The sequence below is a fragment of the Moschus berezovskii genome, chromosome 5 (genome assembly GCF_049115385.1).
Source record: "Moschus berezovskii isolate FMDL1 chromosome 5, NW_MosBer_1.0, whole genome shotgun sequence".
In the NCBI taxonomy this organism is placed as follows: Eukaryota; Metazoa; Chordata; class Mammalia; order Artiodactyla; family Moschidae; genus Moschus; species Moschus berezovskii.
Window position 1 is genome coordinate 5,669,418 of NC_142464.1, and position 16,743 is coordinate 5,686,160.

Below are 16,743 nucleotides of genomic sequence, written 5' to 3' on the forward strand. Positions count from 1 at the left end.
TTTGTATGTGGTGTGAGGGAATGTTCTGATTTCATTCTATTGTATGCAGCCATTCAGTTTTCCCAGCACCACTTATTGAAGAGACCATCTTTTCTCCATTGCATATTTTTGCCTCCTTTGTAATAAATTAGTTGACCATCAGTGCATGGGTTAATTTCTAGTCATTCTATTCTGTTCCATTGATGACACCTGTTTTTGTGCCAGTACTATATTGCTTTAATTACCATAGCTTTGAAATGTAGTCTGATTCCTGGGAAGGTTATTTTTATGCTTTATTCTTTTCTCTTCTGAGTCATTTATGGTTCCATATACATTTTTAGATTATTTGTTCTAGTTCTGTAAAAACTGCACTTTGATAGAGATTGCATTAAATCAGTAGGTTGTTTTGGGTTGAATGTCCATTTTAACATCATTAATTCTTCCAAACTATGGATACTAAATATATTTTCTTTTTTTTTTTGTATATTCTTCATTTATCTTTTACAGTTTTGATAGTATGGGTCTATCAACTCATTGCTTACATTTATTCTGAGATATTTTATTTCTTTAATGCAATTTTAAATTGGATTGTTAATTGTTTCCCTTCTTGATGGTTTATTAATAGTGTATAGAAAAGAGATAGGTTTCAGTATAATATTATTTTATCTTACAACCTTACTAAACTCATTGATTAGTTCTAGTAGATTTTTGAGGGATCTTTAGGATTTTCCGTGCATAGTATCGTCCCGTATACAAGCAGTGAAAATTTTACTTCTTTCTAAATTGCATTTCATTTCTCTTGTTTCTGTGGTTGGGACCTCTGATAATATGTTGAACAAAGGCGGTGATACTTAGCATCCTTGTCTTGCCCCAATATAAGGGAAGATGCTTTCAATTTTTCATCATTGAGTATGATGTTTGCTATGGGATTTTCATAAACAATCATTATTACGTTGAGATAAGTGAAAGTGAAGAAGAACTAAAGACCCTCTTGATGAAAGTGAAAGAGGAGAGTGAAAAAGTTGGCTTAAAGCCCAACATTCAGAAAACTAAGATTAAGGCATCCGGTCCCATCACTTCATGGGAAATAGATGGAGAAACAGTGGAAACAGTGGCTGATTTTATTTTTCTGGGCTCCAAGATTGCTGCAGATGGTGATTGCAGCCATGAAATTAAAAGACACTTACTCCTTGGAAGGAAAGTTACTACCAGCCTAGACAGCATACTAAAAAGCAGAGACATTCCTTTGCCAACCAAGGTCCGTCTAGTCAAGGCTATGGTTTTTCCAGTGGTCATGTATGGATGTGAGAGTTGGACTATAAGGAAAGCTGAGTGATTTTCAACTGTGGTGTTGGAGAAGACTCTTGAGAGTCCCTTGTACTGCAAGGAAATCCAACCAGTCCATCCTAAAGGAGATCAGTCCTGGGTGTTCTCTGGAAGGACTGATGCTAAAGTTGAAACTCCAATACTTTGGCCACCTGATTCGGAGAGTTGACTCATTTGAAAGACCCTGATGCTGAGAGGGATTGGAGGAGAAGGGGGTGACAGATGATGAGATGGCTGGATGACGTCACTGACCTGATGGACACGAGTTTGTGTGTACTCTGGGAGTTGGTGATGGACACGGAGGCTTGGCATGCTGCGATTCATGGGGTTGCAGAGTCGGACACGACTGAGCGTCTGAACTGAAACTGAACTGGTGTCTCAGTGGTAAAGATTCCTCCTGCCAATGCAGGAGATATGGGTTCAATCCCTGGACCAGGAAAATCCAATGGAGAAGGAAGTGGCAACCCACTCCAGCATTCTTGCCCCGGAAATCCCATGGAAAAAGGAGATTAGTGGGCTACAGGCTTGGGTTGCAAAAGAGTCAGACAAGACTTACTGACTAAACAATTTCTGCAAAATGAATTTGAGAGTCCATCGTGTTGAATTTTTGGACTAGTTTGAGAAGAACAGGGGTTAAAGATTTTTATTGTTTCTTGAGGTATCACAATAAGCCTTCCTCTTTGGAAAGCTTTTGCTACAAAAGAATCTTTCTACAATGCAGGAAACCTGGGTTCAAGCCCTGGATCAGGAAGATCCCCTGGAGAAAGGAATGGCAACTAAGTTCACTATTCTTGCCTGGAGAAGTCCATGGACAGAGGAGACTGGTGAGCTACTGTCCAGGGGGTCAAAAAAGATGGACAAAACTGAGTGACTAAAACACACACACACACATAAATTTTGCAAAGTTGTGTTTCTAGTTTCACTGTCTTGAGGTATTCTCTGATTTCTTCTTTGATTCCTTCGTTGACCAGTTTGTTTCTTAGTATTATATTATTTGCTCTTCACATCTTTGTGTTTTTCTTTTGTCCCTTTAATTTATTTCTATTTTCCTAACATTCTATTCAGGAAAAATGCTTTACATAATTTATATCATTTTAAGTTTGTTGAGACTTGTTTTGTAGCCTAGCTTGTGATATATCCCAGAGACTGTTCCATGTGCATGTACAAAGAAGGTGTATCTTGGTGCTTCTGTAGTGATAATTATTTTTTTTTATTTTTAATGGAGGCTAATTATTTTACAATAGTATATTGGTTGGTTTTGCCATACACTGATATGAATCCGCCCCTGGTGTACATGAGATCCCCTTCCTGAACCCCCCTCCCACTTCCCTCCTACCCTTATCCTCCCTCTGGGTAATCCCCGTGCACAAGCCCTGAGCATCCTGTATCATGCGTAAAACCTAGATTGGTGATTTGTTTCACATATGATAATATACATGTTTCAATGCCATTCTTCCAAATCACCCCACCCTCGCCCTCTCCCACAGAGTACAAAAGACTGTTCTATATACCTGTGTCTCTTTGCTGTCTAGTATACAAGGTATTCATTACCATCGTTCTAAATTCCATATATATGCATTAGTATACTGTATTGGTTTTCGGAGAAGGCAATGACAAGCCACTCCAGTACTCTTGCCTAGAAAATCCCATGGATGGAGGAGCCTGGTAGGCTGCAGTCCGTGGGGTCGCTAAGGGTCGGACACGACTGAGCGACTTCACTTTCACTTTTCACTTTCACACATTGGAGAATGAAATGGCAACCCAATCCAGTGTTCTTGCCTGGAGAATCCCAGGGGCGGGGGAGCCTGGTGGGCTGCCGTCTATGGGGTCACACAGAGTCAGACACGAATGAAGTGACTTAGCAGTAGCACTTAGCGACATTGGTGTTTTTCTTTCTGGCTTACTTCACTCTGTATAATAGGCTCCAGTTCAATCTACTTCATTAGACTTGATTCAAATAGAATCTTCATAATGGCTGAGTAATACTCCATTGTGTATATGTACCAAACCTTTCTTATCCATTCGTCTGCAGATGGGCATCTAGGTTGCTTCCATGTCCTTGCTATTATAAACAATGCTGTGATGAACATTGGAGTACATGTGTCTCTTTCAATTCTGGTTTCCTCGGTGGGTATGCGCAGGAGTGCAATTGCTGGATCATATGGCAGTTTTATTTCCAGTTTTTTAAGGAATCTCCACAGTGTTCTCCATAGTGACTGTACTAGTTTGCATTCCCACCAACAGTGTAAGAGGGTTCCTTTCTCTCCACATCCTCTCCAGCGTTTATTGCATGTAGACTTTTGGATAGCAGCCATTCTGAATGGTGTGAAATGGTACCTCACTGTGGTTTTGATTTTGAATTTCTCTGATTATGAGGGATATTGAGCATTTTTTCATCTGTTTGCTAGCCATCTGTATGTCTTCTTTGGAGAAATGTCTGTTTAGTTCTTTGGCCCATTTTTTTATTGGGTCATTTATTTTTCTGGAATTGAGCTGAAGGAGCTGTTTGTATATTTTGCAGATTAATTCTTTGTCAATTGTTTCATTTGCTATTATTTTCTCCCATTCTGAAGACTGTCTTTTCACCTTGCTTATAGTTTCCTTTGCTGTGCAGAAGCTTTTAATTTTAGTTAGGTCCCATTTGTTTATTTTTTCTTTTATTTCCAATATTCTGGGAGGTGGGTCATGGAGGATCCTGCTGTGATTTATGTCGGAGAGTGTTTTGCCTATGTTCCCCTCTAGGAGTTTTATAGTTTCCGGTCTTACATTTAGATCTTTAACACATTTTGAGTTTATTTTTGTTCATGGTGTTAGGAAGTGTTCTAGTTTCATTCTTTTACAAGTGACTGACCAGTTTTCCCAGCACCACTTGTTAAAGAGACTGTCTTTTCTCCATATTATATTCTTGCCTCCTTTGTCAAAGATAAGATGTCTGTAGGTGCGTGAATTTATCTCTGGTCTTTCTATTTTGTTCCATTGATCTATATTTCTGTCTTTATGCCAGTTCCATACTGCCTTGATGACTGTGACCTTGTAGTAGAGCCTGAAGTCCAGCAGATTGATTTGCCCAGTTCCATTCTTCTTCCTCAAAATTGGTTTGGCTATTTGAGGTTTTTTGTATTTCCACACAAATTGTGAGATTATTTGTTCTAGCTCTGTGAAAAATATCGTTGGTAATTTGATAGGGATTGCATTGAATGTATAAATTACTTTGGGTACTATACTCATTTTCACAATATTTATTCTTCCAATCCACGAACATGGTATATTTCTCCATGTATTAGTAACCTCTTTGATTACTTTCACCAGTGTTTTATAGTTTTTTATGTACAGGTCTTTTGTTTCTTCAGGTAGACAAATTTTTAAGTATTTAATTATTTTCGTTGCAACAATGAATGAAATAGTTTCCTTAATTTCTCTTTCTATTTTATCATTAGTAGTGTATAGGAAAGCAAGGGATTTCTGTGTGTTGATTTTATATCCTGAAACTTTACAGTATTCATTGATTAGATCTAGTAGTTTTCTGGTAGAGTCTTTGGGGTCTTCTGTGTAGAGTATCATGTCATCAGCGAACAGTGAAAGTTTTACTTCTTCTTTTCCAATTTCGATTCCTTTTATGTCTTTTTCTGCTCTTATTACTGTGGCCAAAACTTCCAGAACTATGTTGAATAGTAGTGGTGAGAGTGGGCACCCTTGTCTTGTTCCTGACTTTAGGGGAAATGCTTTCAGGTTTTCACCATTGAGGATAATGCTTGCTGTGGGTTTGTCATATATAGCTTTTATTATGTTGAGGTATGTTCCTTCTATTCCCACCTTCTGGAGGGTTTTTATCACAAATGGATGTTGAATTTTGTCAAAGGCTTTCTCTACATCTATTGAGATAATCATATGATTTTTATTTTTCAATTTGTTAATGTGGTGTATTACATTGATTGATTAGCGGATATTGAAGAATCCTTGCATTTCTGGGATAAAGCCCACTTGGTCATGATGTATGATCTTCTTAATGTGTTGTTGGATTCTCATTGCCAGGATTTTGTTAAGGATTTTTGCATCTGTGTTCATCAGTGATATCGGCCTGTAGTTTTCTTTTTTTGTGGGATCTTTACCAGGTTTTGGGATTAGGGTGGTGGTGGCCTCATAGAATGAGTTTGGAAGTTTCCCTTCCTCAGCAATTTTCTGGAAGAGTTTGAGTAGAATAGATGTTAGCTTAGCTCTTCTCTAAATTTTTGGTAGAATTTAGCTGTGAAGCCTTCTGGACCTGGGCTTTTGTTTGCTGAAATAGTTTTTATTACAGCTTCTATTTCCTTGCTTGTCATGGGTCTGTTAAGATATCTATTTATTCCTGTTTCAGTTTTGGAAAGTTGTTCTTTTCTAAGAATTTGTCCATTTCTTGCAAGTTGTCCATTTTATTGCCATATAATTGCTCATAGTATTCTCTAATGATCCTATTTATTTCTTTGTTGTTGGTTGTGATCCCTCCATTTTCATTTCTAATTTTATTGATTTGGTTCTCCCTTTTTTTCTTGATGAGTCTGGCTAGAGGTTTGTCAATTTTATTTACCCTCTGGGTAATTAAAATGAACAGCTGTTAGCCTTTTTCATTTTTGCTATGGTCTCTTTTGTTTCTTTTGCATTTATTTCTGTCCTAATTTTTAAGATTTCTTTACTTCTACTAACCCTGGGGTTCTCCATTTCTTCCTTTTCTAGCTGCTTTAGATGTAGAATTAGGCTATTTAGTTGACTTTTTTCTTGTTTCTTGAGGTGTACCTGTATTGCTATGAACCTTCCCCTTAGCACTGCTTTTACAGTGTCCCAGAGGTTTTGGGTTGTCGTGTTTTCATTTTCATTCATTTCTATGCATACTTTGATTTCTCTTTTGATTTCTTCTATGATTTGTTTGTTATTCAGCAGCGTGTTGTTCAGCCTTCATATGTTGGCATTTTTAATAGTTTTTCTCCCGTAATTTAGATTTAATCTTACTGCATTGTGGTCAGAAAAGATGCTTGGAATGATTTCAATTTTTTTGAATTTATGGCCCAGGATGTGATTTATCCTGTAAAAGGTTCCGCGTGCGCTTGAGAAAAAGTTGAAATTCATTGTTTTGGGGTGAAATGTCCTATAGAGGCCTATTAGGTCTAACTGGTCTATTGTATCATTTAAAGTTTGTGTTTCCTTGTTAATTTTCTGTTTAGTTGATCTGTCCATAGGTGTCATTGGGGTATTAAATTCTCCCACTCTTATTGCGTTGTTCTTAATTTCCCCTTTCATACTTGTTAGTAATTGTCTTATATATTGCTGTACTCCTATGTTGGGTGCATAAATATTTATAATTATTATATCTTCTTCTTGGATTGATCCTTTGATCATTATGTAGCTTTCTTCTTCCTCTCTTTTCACAGCCTTTGTTTTAAAGTCTATTTTATCTGATATGAGTATTGCTACTCCAGCTTTCTTTTGGTCTCTATTTGCGTGGAATTTCTTTTTCCAGCCCTTCACTTTAAGTCTGTATGTGTTCTTCGTTTTGAGGTGGGTCTCTTGTAGACAACATATATGGGGATCTTGTTTTTGTATCCAATCAGTCAGCCTTTGTCATTTGCTTGGGGCATTCAATCCATTTATGTTTAAGGTAATTATTGATAAGTATGATCCCGTTGCCATTTTCTTTATTGCTTTGGGTTCGAGTTTATACACTCTTTCTGTGTTTCCTGTCTAGAGAAGATCCTTTAGCATTTGTTGGACAGCTGGTTTGGTGATGCTGAATTCTCTCAGCTTTTGCTTTTCTGTAAAGCTTTTGATTTCTCCTTCATATTTGAATGAGATCCTTGCTGGGTACAGTAATCTGGGCTGTAGGTTATTTTTTCTCATCACTTCAAGTATGTCTTGCCATTCCCTCCTTGCCTGAAGAGTTTCTCTTGAAAGATCAGCTGTTATCCTTATGAGAATCCCCTTGTGTGTTATTTGTTGCTTTTCCCTTGCTGCTTTTAATATTTGTTCTTTGTGTTTGATCCTTGTTAATTTGATTAATATGTGTCTTGGAGTATTTCGCCTTGGATTTTTCCTGTTAGGGACTCTCTGGTTTTCTTGGACTTGGGTGATTATTTCTTTCCCCATTTTAGGGAAGTTTTCAACTATTATCTCCTCAAGTATTTTCTCATGGTCTTTCTTTTTGTCTTCTTCTTCTGGGACTCCTATGATTCGAATATTGGGACGTTTAACATTGTCCCAGGGGTCTCTGAGATTGTCCTCGTTTCTTTTAATTTGTTTTCCTTTTTTCCTCTCTGTTTCATTTATTTCTACAATTCTATCTTCTAGCTCGCTTATCCTGTCTTCTGCCTCTGTTATTCTACTGTTTGTTCCCTCCAGAGTGTTTCTGATATCATCTATTGCATTATTCATGGTATATTGAATGTTTTATTTCCTCTAAATCCTAATTAAACCTTTCTTGCACCTTCTCAATCCTTTTCTCCAAGCTATTTATCTGTAACTCCATTTTGCTTTCAAGATTTTGAATTATTTTCACCACCATAATTCGAAATTCTTTATCAGGTAGATTCCTTATATCTTCCTCTTTTGTTTGTGTTGTTGGGCATTTATCCTGTTCCTTTACTTGCTGGGTATTTCTCTGCCTCTTCATCTTGCTTATATTTCTGTGCTTGGGGGTCCTTTCCATCTTCTGACAGTTTGTGGAGTTCTCTTTATTATGTTGTTTCCTCGCTGTGTGTGGGGTTGGACAGGTGGCTTGTCAGGGTTCCCTGGTTAGGGAAGCTTGTGTCGGTGTTCTGGTGGGTGGAACTGGATTTCTTTGCTCTGGAGTACAATGAAGTGTCCAGTAATGTGTTATGAGATGTCAGTGGGTTTGGAGTCACTTTGGGCAGCCTGTATATTGAAGCTCAGGGCTATTTTCCTGTGTTGCTGGAGAATTTGTGTGGTATGTCTTGCTCTGGAACTTGTTGCCCTTGGGTGGTGCTTGGTTTCAGTGTAGGTATGGAGCCGTTTTATGAGCTCCTATCGATTAATGTTCCCTGGAGTGAGTAGTTCTCTGGTGTTCTAGGATTCGGGTTTAAGCCCCTTGCCTCTGGTTTTCAGCCTTATTCTCGGAGTAGCCTCTAGACTTCTCCATCTGTCATTTCCAAGGTGGTTCCCTCTGTTGTAGCTTCTGTTTGCTGGTCTCTTCAGTGTCTACTTTCTGCCCTGACACTAGGAGACGGTGGTGGACACTTTTTAAAGCTCACTTGTTCAGTCCTGTTCTGGAAAGGGAGGAACACTGCAGACAAATATCTCTGGTGTCTATGGGGAGTGATCGCAGTGTCTCGGCCACACTGGGTTTGCCCCCTCTCACGGCGCGTGTGTTGTCCCAGTCTACACTGTAAAGGCTTTATGTTGCTCTGCCGGGAACTGGCGGTGCTGGGTTGCATGTACTTCCCAGGTCTGAGCGGCTCAGGTTCAGGTACTTGGGTACTCCACAAAGGTGCAGACTAGGTTGGGCCTGCATTTTGTGCCTTCCCTGGTCTGAACAGCTCAGGTGACCAGATGTTTGGCGAGCATGGTCGTTGCGACTTATAGCCTCTCTGATACCTCCCACTCGGTTTTCTGGGGGTACAGCCGGCGCATCTTCTCAGGCGGTTGTTGACTGGTCAGAAACCCATGAAGTCTTGGTTAGCAACGAAACCTGCCTGCAATTTGGTATCGGATGCCTCTCTGGTGCCACGGTTGACTGCTTCCAGCTCTGGCTGCCCTCGCCTGCCTGTCTTGGTGGGGGATGAGCCGTCCGCAGCCGGATAGATCTGCTCAGTTATTTGTTCTGTGAGCGGGACTGGTGGAGTCTTAGGTTAGGGCTTTTTGCCTTTTCACGGGGTAGCTATCCCACAGTCTGCTTTGCTATCCCCAGTTATTTCTCTCAGATTGTTCTTGCAGCATTCAGGCACAGTCCTTTCTCTAAGTGGTTCAGCCGGTTCCTACCTGCCCAGCCCCCACTTACTAATGGTGGATGCGGGCGTCTGCGCTGCTTCTCTGCTGGGACTTACCCTTTGGCAGGTAATCTGTGGGTTTTAATTATTTATTTCTTTTTCCTCCTAGTTATGTGGCCCTCTGAGGTTCCAAGGCTCGCCACAGACTCACCATTGAGAGTGTTTCCTGGTGTTTGGAAACTTCTTTCTTTTTTAAGCCTCCCTTCCCGGGACGGAGCTCCGTTCCTATCTCTTTTTTCTCTCTTTTTATCTTTTATGTTTTTTTCTACCTCCTTTAGAAGACAATGGGCTGCTTTTCTGGGTGCCTGATGTCCTCTGCCAGCATTCAGAAGTTGTTTTGTGGAATTTACTCAGCGTTCAAATGTTCTTTTGATAAATTTGTGGGGGTGAAAGTGGTTTCACCATCCTATTCCCCTGCCATCTTGCTCCCTTTCCTATCTTGGTGCTTCTGGATGGAATATCCTGTATATATCTACTAAGTACATACACCAAGTTCAAGCTCATTCTGTTCACTGTACAATAGGTCAAAGAATTTAGAGATGAGTTACTGGGAGGAGGAATACTGACTTTATTCAGAAGTACAGTAGATAAGAAAAACAGTATATTAGTATCTTAAAGAACCATCTTACATGAGTTAGAATTCAGGCTTCTGTTATACAACAAAGCATGGCTGGTTGTTGTAAACTTCTTGGTGGTAGAATCCTTTGTTATTGCAGCTGTCCATATAGGTCTGGTCTCAATGTTCAGATACACCTCCAATATGAGAATTGCTATTTTCTGTTCTGCAGCTTTTCCTTTCTATATGCAATGGAAAACTACTATGCCTTTAAAGGCTAAGCAAGGAGGTTGAGACTTGAGAATAAGCTATCATATATATTTTAGGCTATATTCAATAATCTCTTGCAAAGGTGAAGATTCAGTATGACTAAGCAGAGGCAACTAATCTCAAAGTTTAGAGCTAAAAGAATATATACAATATGGAGACAGATTGATTTTTTTGTTACATAATATGACATTTAAGGCCATTGTTACCTGTTGATTTTATCTGGATAATCTGTCCATTGATGTAAGTGGGGTCATTAAAGTCTCCAATTATTATTGTTAATTTCTCTTCTTACATCTTTTAATACTTGCTTTATACTTTGAGGTGGTCCCATAATCAGGTGCATATGTGATAATTATGTTATATCCTCTTCTTGTAATGATCTTTTTTAACCATGTATAGTTCAGTTCAGTTCAGTTTAGTTCAGTCGCTCAGTCGTGTCTGACTCTCTGCGACCCCATAAATCACAGCACGCCAGGCCTCCCTGGCTTGAAGTTCAACATTCAGAAAACAAAGATCATGGCATCTCGTTCTATCACTTCATGGCAAATAGATGGAAAAACAGTGGAAACAGTGTCAGACTTTATTTTTTGGGCTCCAAAATCACTGCAGATGCTGATTGCAGCCATGAAATTAAAAGACGCTTACTCCTTGGAAGGAAAGTTATGACCAACCTTGATAGTATACTAAAAAGTAGAGACATTACTTTGCCAACCAAGGTCAGTCTAGTCAAGGCAATGGTTTTTCCCGTGGTCATGTATGGATGTGAGAGTTGGACTGTGAAGAAAGCTGATCACCAAAAAATTGATGCTTTTGAACTGTGGTGTTGGAGAAGACTCTTGAGAGTTCCTTGGACTGCAAGGAGATCCAACCAGTCCATTCTAAAGGAGATCAATCCTGGGTGTTCATTGGAAGGACTGATGGTAAAGCTGAAACTCCAATACTTTGGCCACCTCATGCAACGAGTTGACTCACTGGAAAAGACTCTGATGCTGGGAAAGGTTGGGGGCAGGAGGAGAAGGGGACGACAGAAAATGAGATGGCTGGATGGCATCACCGACTCAGTGGACATGAGTTTGAGTGAACCTTGTATAGTGACTTTTGTTATTTTTATAGACTTTGTTTTGAAGTACTTTTTTTTTCTTATATGAGTATTGCTACCCCTGTTTTCTTGTAATTTCCATTTTCATGACATATCTTTTTCACCCTCTTGCAATCATTCTGTGTGAAAAACTGAAAAAGAATTTGTCTTTAGCACCAAAATAAGTCTCTTGTAAGCAGAATATTGAAGAATCAGGTTTTATATTCCCATCTGCCATCGTATGTCTTTGAATTGGAACGTTTTGTCCATTTACATTTAAAGTGATTATTGATAGGTATGAAGCCTGACAGGTTACACTCTATAGGGTTGCGAAGTGTCAGACATGACTGAAATACCTTAGAATGCATGCATGAACTAATTGCCATTTTGTTACGTGTTTTCTGGGATTTTTATTTTTGCAATTCTCTGTTCCTTTCTTTTTATTTTAGTGTCTTCCTTAGCGGTTTAAATATTTCCTTTAGCAATATGTTGTGTTTTCTCTCTAGCATTTGCTTATCTATTGCAGGGTTTTGATTTGTGCTTATCATTTAATTTATATATGTTGAGTTTTATCTACTTGTTTTAAACTGGTAGTCATTTAAATTTAAACACACACAAAAAGATCTACATATATATATATATATATATATTTTTTTTTTAACCCACACTTTGTGTGTTTACTGTCACATTTTATATCTTCATCTTCATGTTGATTATTTCACTGTTTCTTGTGATTATAGTCAATTTTTCAATTGTTTGTCTTTTGATCTTTGTACTAACTTATTTAAGTGGTTTATCTTTTGCCTTTACTATATATTTGCATTCTAGGGGTAGTTTTCCTCTCCTATATATACTTTTTGTTATAGCCTTTTTTTTTTTTTCACTTAGAGAAGACCCTTTAAAATTTCTTTGTAATTTCATGCTGATGAACTTTCTAGTTTTTTAATTTTCTGAGAAGTTTTAAAAATCTCTCCTTCAATTTTAAATGACAATCTTGATGTGTGAACCTCAGGTTTCGGTATTTCCATTTCAGCATTTTAAATGTATGTTGCTACTTTCTGTCTCACAAAGATTCTATACAAAAATTAACTCCCAACCTTATGGGGATTCCCTTCCATAGGACTTTTTGTTTTCTTTGGAGCTCTCTATTTTAAAAATTTGCCATTTTTATTATGATATGTCCTGGTGTGTGTATGTTTGTGTTAATCTTGTTTTGAACCATCTGTTCTTTCTGTACCTGGATACCTGTCTCCCTTTAAAACTCATGAAGTCTTCAGTCATAATTGCACTGAATACTTTATTGGCCCATTATTATCTCTCTTCTCCTAGTGTGTCCTTTATAATGGGCATATTTCTATGCTTAATGTTTTCTCAGAGTTCCCTTAAAATGTTATCATTTTTAAAAGTTTACTTTTTATTTTTTTTTCTGTTCTGATTGGATGATTTCCATTATTCTATTTTCTAAGTCACTTAAGCATTTTTTGTGTCACCTAGTCAGGGAGGCCTGGTGTGCTGTGGTTCATGGGGTCGCAAAGAGTCGTACACGACTGAGCGACTGAACTGACTGAATTGAACTGAGTCTACTTTTAATTCCCTTAGTATGTTTCTCATTTTGGTTACTTTATCTTTCAGTTCTGACTATTTCTTTTTTATAATTTATATATTATCTACTATCTGCTACAAGTATAATATAAGAGGCTTCCGCAGTGGCTCAGCTGTAAAAAATCCAACTGCAATACAAGAGACCTGGGTTCAGTCTCTGGGTTAGGAAGACCCCCTGGAGGAAGACAAGACAACCCAGTCCAGTATTCTTGCCTGAGAATCCCATGGACAGAGGAGCCTGGTGGGCTACAGTTCATAGGGTCACAAAGAATCAGATAAGGCTGAAGCAACTGAGCATGCACAAAGTATAATATAAAGTATAAATTTTAGAAAAGGAATTTTTGCTTCGCTAAAAATGAATCATTATATTTTGGTTCCATTTGTTTGGCTAAGTACGAATAGAATGTTATATTTCTAATTTATATTTACTCAAAACTTTGCTACAATTCCAGTTATCCTGGTATCTAGTACTACTGCTAAAAGTCTAGAAAGCTTATTATTTTAGTGATTTAAAAAAATGTTTGAATGAGACTTGAAATTTCTAATTCAATTTTGAAAATAAAAGGAGCTATTTTATGGACCTAACAGAAGCAGAAGATATTAAGAAGAGGTGGCAGGAATACACAGAAGAACTGTACAAAAAAGATCTTCACGACCAAGATAGTCACGATAATGTGATCACCGACCTAGAGCCAGACATCTTGGAATGTGAAGTCAAGTGGGCCTTAGAAAGCATCACTACGAACAAAGCTAGTGGTGGTGATGGAATTCCAGTTGAGCTATTTCAAGTCTTGAAAGATGATGCTGTGAAAGTGCTGCACTCAATATGCCAGCAGATTTGGAAAACTCAGCAGTGGCCACAGGACTGGAAGAGGTCAGTCTTCATTCCAATCCCAAAGAAAGGCAATGCCAAAGAATGCTCAAACTACCGCACAATTGCACTCATCTCACACGCTAGTAAAGTCATGCTCAAAATTCTCCAAGCCAGGCTTCAGCAGTATGTAAACCGTGAACTCCCAGATGTTCAAGAAGGTTTTAGAAAAGGCAGAGGCACCAGAGATCAAATTGCCAACATCCGCTGGATCATGGAGAAAGCAAGAGAGTTTCAGAAAAACATCTATTTCTGCTTCATTGACTATGCCAAAGCCTTTGACTGTGTGGATCACAATAAACTGTGGAACATTCTGAAAGAGATGGGAATCCCAGACCACCTGACCTGCCTCTTAAGGAACCTGTATGCAGGTCAGGAAGCAACAGTTAGAACCGGTCATGGAACAACAGACTGGTTCCAAATAGGAAAAGGAGTGCGTCAAGGTTGTATATTGTCACCTTGCTTATTTAACTTATATGCAGAGTACATCATGAGGAACGCTGGGCTGGAAGAAGCACAAGCTGGAATCAAGATTGCTGGGAGAAATATCAATAACCTCAGATATGCAGATGACACTACCCTTATGGCAGAAAGTGAAGAGGAACTCAAAAGCCTCTTGATGAAAGTGAAAGAGGAGAGTGAAAAGGTTGGCTTGAAGCTCAACATTCAGAAAACAAAGATCATGGCATCTGGTCCCATCACTTCATGGGAAATAGATGGAAAAACAGTGGAAACAGTGTCAGACTTTGTTTTTTTGGGCTCCAAAATCACTGCAGATGCTGATTGCAGCCATGAAATTAAAAGACGCTTGCTCCTTGGAAGGAAAGTTATGACCAACCTTGATAGTATATTAAAAAGCAGAGACATTACTTTGCCGACCAAGGTCCGTCTAGTCAAGGCAATGGTTTTTCCCGTGGTCATGTATGGATGTGAGAGTTGGACTGTGAAGAAAGCTGATCGCCGAAGAATCGATGCTTTTGAACTGTGGTGTTGGAGAAGACTCTTGAGAGTCCCTTATACTGCAAGGAGATCCAACCAGTCCATTCTAAAGGAGATCAATCCTGGATGTTCATTGGAGGGACTGATGCTAAAGCTGAAACTCCAATACTTTGGCCACCTCATGAGACGAGTTGACTCACTGGAAAAGACTGTGATGCTGGGAAGGGTTGGGGGCGGGAGGAGAAGGGGACGACGGAGAATGAGATGGCTGGATGGCATCACCGACTCTGTGGACATGAGTTTGAGTGTACTCCGGGAGTTGGTGATGGACAGGGAGGCCTGGCGTGCTGTGATTCATGGGGTCGCGGAGAGTCGGACACGACTGAGCGACTGAACTGAACTGAACTGAACTGAACTGATTTTGTGTAAAAAAAAAAACAAACAGAAAATTAACATGTCACATGTGATCCTGTATTATTAACTAAAGTACAGATTTTGCGGGTTAAACTATAAGGAATCCACCTGTAATCTTCTCTGGGTCAAGATGATCCCCTGGAGAAGGAGATGACTACCCACACCAGTATTATTGCCTGGATAATTCCATGGACAGAAGAGCCTGGTGGACTACAGTCCATGAGGTGGCAAAGAGCTGGACATGACTGAGTGAATAACATTTTCACTTTTCTTTCATACACACACACACACACACACAATTTTTTCAACTACAGTTAATGAAGGCTTGAGAAAGAATAGCAACAACAAAAAAGAGATGGATAAATTGGAAAACATAAGCTAAATGAACTGGGAGCACTGATATGCAATAGAAAACGTGAAACAAATTAGATAAAAGTAAAAGATCATCATGTAGTCAAGCTGTTTTTAAACATGGCTGCTTATTACAATCGCATCTGAAGTAATGGAGAAAAAAACAATACCTGGCCACTTGTATTTTTCAAAAAATTCCAAGATAATTCTAATGTGCATCTGGATTTTAAAGTAATCCCAAGTTTTTCTATTAAATGCCAGCTTTAGGAATATAGAATTATATTATTTTCAATTGACCATTCATGATACAATGTTATTAAATAAAAACTAGTTACATAATCACAGTAACAAAAGATATTTATCCATTTCCAAAATTAATAGCCAGACAAAAACAAAAGATAATTGCAATTTCAAGCCATAATGGAAATATGATTAACCTAACAGGAAAAAATTTTTACCTATAATTTGGGGGGTTTGGTAGACAGATGTGGTAAGTAGAAATGTATACACACAAATGTTTTCATTCCCCCAGTCTGTCTATGTCTTGGTTGGTGCATTTAATCCTTTACATTTAAGGTAATTATTGATATGCATGACCTTATTACCAGTTTCCTAACTGTTTTGGGTTTATTCATTGCAGGTCACCTCTTTCTCTTGTGTTTCCTGCCTAGAGAAATTCCTATATAGCATTTGTTGTAAAACTGGTTTGGTGGTGCTGAATTTTCCTAAATTATGATGTCTGTAAAGCTTTTGATTTCTCTGTTAAAACAAGACATCTTGCTGGGTAGAGTGTTCTTGTTTGTAGGTTTTTCCCTTTCATCACTTTACAAATACGATGGCATTCCCTTCTGGTTTGTAGACTTTCTATTAAGAAACAAGCTGATAGCCTGATGGGAGTTCCTGTGTAAATTATTTGTAGTTTTTCTCTTTTTGCTTTTAATATTTTATCTTTGTCTTTGATTTTTGTCAGTTTGATTACTATTTGTCTGTGATCCTCCTTGGGTTTATTCTGCCTGGGACTCTCTATACTTCCTTGGTTTCTTTTCCCAGGTTAGAGAAGTTTTCAGCTATTTCTTCAGATATTTTCTTGGGTCCTCTTTCTATTCTCCTTCTGACCCCTACAATGTAAATGTTGTTGCATTTAAAGTTTTCTGACATGAACAGGGTGTCTTCATATTTTTATTTTTCCATTCTTCTTTCTCTATGCCATTGTGTGGCACTGATTTCCACCATTCTGTCTTACAAGTCATTTACCCATTCTTCTGCCTCAGTTATTCTGCTGTAAATCCCTTCTACTATACCGTTCTTCCATTCCCAAAGTTATCATTCCAATTCCAAAGAAAGAGACTGCCAAAGAATGCTCAAACTACCGCACAATTGAACTCAT